This window comes from Dipodomys spectabilis, unplaced genomic scaffold, assembly GCF_019054845.1.
Source record: "Dipodomys spectabilis isolate Male_0828 unplaced genomic scaffold, ASM1905484v1 ptg000535l, whole genome shotgun sequence".
NCBI classification, from domain to species: Eukaryota; Metazoa; Chordata; class Mammalia; order Rodentia; family Heteromyidae; genus Dipodomys; species Dipodomys spectabilis.
In genome coordinates this window covers 312,597-318,865 of record NW_024871212.1, presented here as the reverse complement: position 1 = coordinate 318,865, position 6,269 = coordinate 312,597, and positions in this window count along the sequence as shown.

The window sequence follows — 6,269 nt, the reverse complement described above, 5'->3', positions numbered from 1 at the left end:
AAAGTATTCTCAGTTGCTCTGAAATCAGGCAAAGATGTCATCCATTTTTATTCAAACACATAGGGGTTCCGGGAAGATGGCGGAGGAGAAGCTGGAGTCTAAACAAGCTCTTGCATAGAAAGCAGTTTTAGAGTTCCAGTGAACAGTCCTAAGCCAGAGATCACACCAAGTATGCCATCACAGGACAGACAGTCAGGCCAGAGAGGGAAAATCCAGGCAAGGAGACACATCTGAGCTCTTGCCAGCTGCCACTGCAGCAGCGGCAGCTGTGGCAGCGGCGATCACAGGCACCATACCTGAACCACAGAGAGTCCAGGACGAAGGAGCCAGAAGCAGCAGGCGAGCGGATTCTACTCAACACCAGCAAGAACCGACAAGGAGCAGACATCTTCATCCTGCAGTTCACAGACCAGAGACGCCCCAGGAACCAAGACTCGGCATGAGTAGAAGCCTAACGTCCTCACTCCTTCTCAGGGAGCAGAGGAGGGAAGGCCACCCCTCCACCCCCCAGTACTGGAGATCTCCATCTTGGATACCGACAAAGCTCGGCGGAGTTGCTAGCTCCAACTCAAGCCTTGGAATAAAACGAGTCATTTAGCAGGTCACAAGAACTTAATGGCGGCGTGACCTGCCAGACTAACCTCCACCCAGGGAAAAGTCACCCAGCTCCGGCGCCAGCCCAAGGAGTGGCTTTCTTCACTGGGTAATCAGAGCCAGAGGCTGACTCTCCCTCTAGCAGCCAGGACAATCAATTGAAATTCAGTGAACAGAAACCCTGAGAATGGCTCTAGGCTGGGCTCTGTGAGTTTTTCACATACTAGCCCCCGGGAAAAGCCACTGTTTGTTGAAAGGCCTCAACTCTACCCAGAACCTAGCCTCATCACTGCATCCCCCTCTTTGGTGATACTCAAAGTAGATCTGCCTCCCATTGAACTAGCCTGGGAGGAGGATCGCAAAATCCTGGGTAAAGCAGAGCATTTTTCTGCCTGTTCGAACAAACTGACTTAAGAAACCAACCAAGCAGCAGAACCACAAGCAGACCAGAGACTCCAACAAGAGGCTGGTTACAGGCACAAGGGAGATACAGGATTTTTCCCACCCCTCCCAAAAAAATCAAAGAAGTTTTTTCTTCTTCTTTTTTTTTTTTGGTACCTTATATAAAAAAATTTTTTTTCTCTTTTCTAAAACTTTTTTTAATCTTTAATTTTTGCCTTTTTTGAAAAAAAATTGTTTTCCAGTAACTTTTTTTCCTCTTATAATTTTTATTTTAGGGATATGTGAGTGTGTTTTTCTTTCTTTTTTTGTTTTCTTTCTCTTTTTTTTCTTTTTAAATTATCTTTTTGTTTTTTGTTTAGCTATACTGAACTTCTGATCTTTTTTCTTCCTTTCTTATCCTTTTCACCTTTTCCTCTCTTTCGTTCTTCTTTATGTGACTTAATTCTTGTCCTCCACATCCTCAGATAAAACCGTAATCTATTCAAGCACAAAGCAGACATTTTTGCTAATATAATGAAGCAAAATATAAAATTCTTGTCAAATAGCTTTTATTCATAATATATAAAGAACTCTTAATACGTGAATCATACAATAAATAACCCAATTAAGCAGATACAGAGAGAAGGCAAATAAGCACATCAAAAACCCATACATTACAATACTATTGTAGAAATTCTTCCAAATGGGTTCAAATAATGCTTTCTGGAATGTAAAGAATGTTAATAATTTCACTATCTTGAGTCTTAAAAATAGTAATTTAAAGGGAAATACATAAAGAACTTCAGAATTCAGGGAATTCTTGTTTCATGTTCTGTGCATAATACTTCACAAAACGTATATTCTTTTTTTGGGGGGGGTCCATTTGTGGGGCCTGAACTCGGATTGGGAGCTGTCCCTCAGCTCTTCAGCTCAAGGCTAGTGCTCTACCACTTGAGCCACATGCCACTTCCAGCCTTTTTTCTTTTTGCTTATTTGGTGCTGAGGAATCGAACCCAGGGCCTCAGGCATGTAAGTCAAGTGCTCTACCACTGAACCACCATCCCAAGGTACATTCATTAATTCTCAAAAACAGATGACTACTCTAAGAAACATGTAAAATGTCACCCAGCTAGCACAAGAGTTTTAGATATTAGTATAGTCACGGGGTTTCCAAATCATGAATTGAATCTGAGCCATGGATTCTGGTTCTGCTCAATCTCAATTGTCATTTACACATCAGCCTTCAGAAACACACTAACTCTCCTCATGCCTCCATTTCTGCATTTTTAAAATGAAGATAACATTCTTCCAACCCTAGATGATGAGATAGGTAATACCATCAGATGACACAGAACACATTTTTGCGTTATTGTGATTTATCCAACAATTGTTGAATAGCTTCTATAAAAATCAATGAAAAAATTATCTTACAGCTTTTATAAAAATCTCAACCATAATTTTATTAGTTTAACACCTTGCTTGAAATTGTATCCCAAATAGCAACAGAATTTACTGTAATTTTTCAAGTTGATAAATCAACTTAATCCTCCTCTTCTCTTAAGAAATAAATCCTCTTTATGAGCTCCTCACATTCTGACACATAGCTATAAAGTGCAATTTCGTGAGCCCATTATCTCATTTTCAGCTCATTGAAATCTGCTTGACAAAATTGTTCTGTTACGAAGCTGGTTGCAAAGACTTCCTTGTGATTTCCCCAAATGATGGTAGTCATTTGTGTAAGTGACTTCGTAAACATTTTAAGGCAATTGAAGAAAGAAATTATAGCAGAAAGTTGCAAAGGAAATATCTTGAAAATTGTATTATAATCTTTCTTCCTTTTTCTTGTCTTTTTTTCTCAGGAGAAGGGATTGAACTCAGGGCCTCAAACTTGCTGGATAATTGTTCTTGATCCATACACCTAGCACTTTGTTTAGCTTTAGATTGATTTTCAGATAGTTTCTTATTAACTGCCTAGGCTGGCCTCAAACCATGACCCTCCTACTTCTGCCTCTCTTATCACCATGTGTCACCAGTGTGTTTTAAATATTGAAGTCTCAGTATTATACTTTTACCATACCAACTGCAAACCTCCTATACCTTCCAGAGTCTAGCTCATAAGTAGTTAGAATTATTGACATGTACCACTATATCAAGCTGAATTTTCTTAAAAAGAAATCTTCAGTAGCTCTTCTAACAAAGAACTATTCACTCACTTCTCTTTAGTCTCCAATTCTCTGCCTCTGTAACTTCTTTCTCATTTTTCTCCTCACTGAAGCAGGCAAGTTTGTGATAACTTCAGTTTTGTTAATGTTTTCAAAATATTCCTTGTTAGTCTAAATTCTTCATTCCTCATGTTCTATATCATAGTGATTTTCCATACCAAAAATATTTGTCTCAGCTAGGAGAGGTGACTGATGCCTGCAATCTGGAGGCTGAGATGTAAAGATTTTGGTTGGAAGCCAGATAAATATTTTCTCTCACAAAGGAAACTGGGTTTCTCCTATAAAAATAAAAAAAATTATTTCATATTTGTTATAATAACAGCTTACAAATGTAAAGTTATTCAGTTGATAAGCTTAATAGAAACAAGGAATCAACCATGAATTTCTCTCAGGAAATCAAAGTCATTCATTACAACCCTTACTTGATTTGTGAAAGAGATGAAATCTCATTCAGAAAACATAATTAGGTTCCATTGTTACATTCTCATTTCTGTCTTTATCAAAGATGATTCAGAGGAAACAGACCTAAACAGATATGAGTCCTGGAACATATTGTAAATGCCAGCATTGAATGATCTCTCCATGGTTAGAAAGACAATCTTCACAAATTTTCATGCACCTGAACAACTCATACTGATGCTTCGCTCTGAGCCTGGATGAGTTTTCCTGTTTGTCCTTCTGTGGCACTGCTTCTGTGTCAGGTGTGTGTCTTTCATTTTATTTGGCCGAAGTGGACTCTTATTTCTGCTTGCAAACATTCTGAGAAGCTTTAGCCAGGCCACAAGAAGTACAGATAAAATTTTCATCCCATATTCTCCTCTCACAGTTCTCCTGTCCTGAAAAGCTGTTTACTGAACAAAATGGAGCAATGATTGCACAATGATATGAACCTGAGCAAGCATTATCACACTAGTAATAACACCAGAAAGGAACAAGTAGAGGAATCATTATCTGAGTGTCACCAGTATCAAATGACCTATTGCTCCACATGTTTAATTGGGACAACTAATAGATGTTTTGCTAGCTGCCAGTGGCTCACACCAGCAATCATAGCTACTCAGGAGACTGAGGTCTGAAGATTGTGGTTTAAAATGAGCCCAAGATAGAAAGTCCATGAGATTCCTACCTCCAATTGACTACCATAATGCTGGAAGTGGTACTGTGGCTCAAGTGGTAGAGAACTAACCTTTAGCAAAGCAGCTCAGGGACAGCACTCAGGCGCCAAAACCAGCACACACACAAAGATAGATGCTTCTAGTTCCTGGCCATGTTCTTTTTTAAAATGCTTCTTTTGGTGAAGATTTTGTAAGTCAAATAATCTCGATGCAAAGTAATAGCTATGCTATCTTGGGCTTGTAGTCCTCTTCATCTTCTTTACCTGTACAATGAAGAAATTTCTTTGCCAAACTGGTTCAGTGGGAGAATACAGTCATAATATTCAATGTACATGTGTGAAAATGTGACCACGTAAATGGAGGGGGTGAGATAGAGAAGACAAGATCAAAAAAGAGAAGAGAAGAATGATCAAATTGATGACATCGATCAAGATGTACTCACAAACCGACATATTAAATTAAAACTCCTTTGTACACTACTTATGTATCATTTTGTAAGTAGAAAAAAATGAAACCAGTGCTTCAGTGCAATCCACACATCTTAGGTATAGATTGCTCAAAGCTATTTCTTTTAAAGAATACAGGACAGAGAAGAATGGAACAAATCATTTCCAGAATAAAACTGATCAACTCTACCCCAAAGATAACATCAATAGTGATGTTGACCATACACCCTTGATTTCATGCACTGAGAACACATTTCCTCTCACCCCCCAATCCTGGGTTTAAATTCAGGACCAAGATTCTGTCCCTCCCCCACCCACTCATAGCTAATGCTCTAACATTTGAGCCACAAATCCAATTCTGGCTCTTTTTGTTTAATTGGAGATTAGTCTCATGGATTTTCCTGCCTAGACTGACTTCAAATCATAATCCTCAGATCTCAGGCTCAGAATATAGGTGTCAGCCATCAGTACCCAGCTTGAGAACTCACTTTTCCATTGTAATTCTCCTTTCCGAAACTTCATAGCCACAATCTTGGGAGAAAAGATTCAGAGAGCTGCCACGCCTACTCCAGTGGAGTCTGCTTAGCATGGGAAACCAGCTTTCAGACCTGAGAATGGAGCTTCAAAGACCTATCTCTGAGTATTGGGACTTCACTGAAGTCTACCTCAGAGAATGGGGCTTTACAGAGACCTATCTCTGAGTATTGGGACTTCACCGAAGTCTACCTCGGAGAATAGGGCTTCAAAGAGGCCTACTCCTGGAAAGGCTGGCAAACCCCTGGGAAAGATGTGTTTCTCCTTTTCTTTTCTTTTCTTCACTGTATAAGAGTGCCTATTAATCTTTTACTGTTTCTGCTGCTCATTGTACTTACTCATGCTCAATGTTCCTTTATTCAAAGCTCTTTCTTAAGAGTGTTGACGACTCCAACATCTGATGAGTGTCTTAAAAATATGACTAACTCACCAGAGTTAAGTGCTACCCTGAAACCCCTCTTAAGGAGGCGAGTAGACAAGTCATAAGTAAATATAAAAGTATTGGGGGTTTCATGAAGTCACTTCAGCAGAAGGAACTGTCTGTAAGAGATTTACAAGAAGCTGTAGGCGCGGCTAGAAGAGAAAGAATGTATGGCAATTGCTGAGATAACTACTTAGGAGAAAGAACTTCCTCTTACTCTCTTTTATTTACTAAGAGATTTGCTAGATCTAGGCCTCTATAGAAATAAGGTAATGGTTAGATGGTGACAAACATCGAAACCCATTATATTTCTTAGAGATAAGCTGGAAACAAGTGCCTTTCAGGCGACCAGCTGGTGACCACCCAAGAATGAAGCCCTGGAGCAAGATTGTGTAACCTTTTGCCCTTTCTTATGGAAACTTTTGCTATAAAAGTTTGTTATCCTCTTCATTAAATCGCACTCAGCACCCACTCCTAATGTGTGTGAGTTGTCTGTTTGCCATCTCCCCCCCTATTCAAGGTTCCTCCCCTAGGTATCCTCCATCGTCCTGACAGA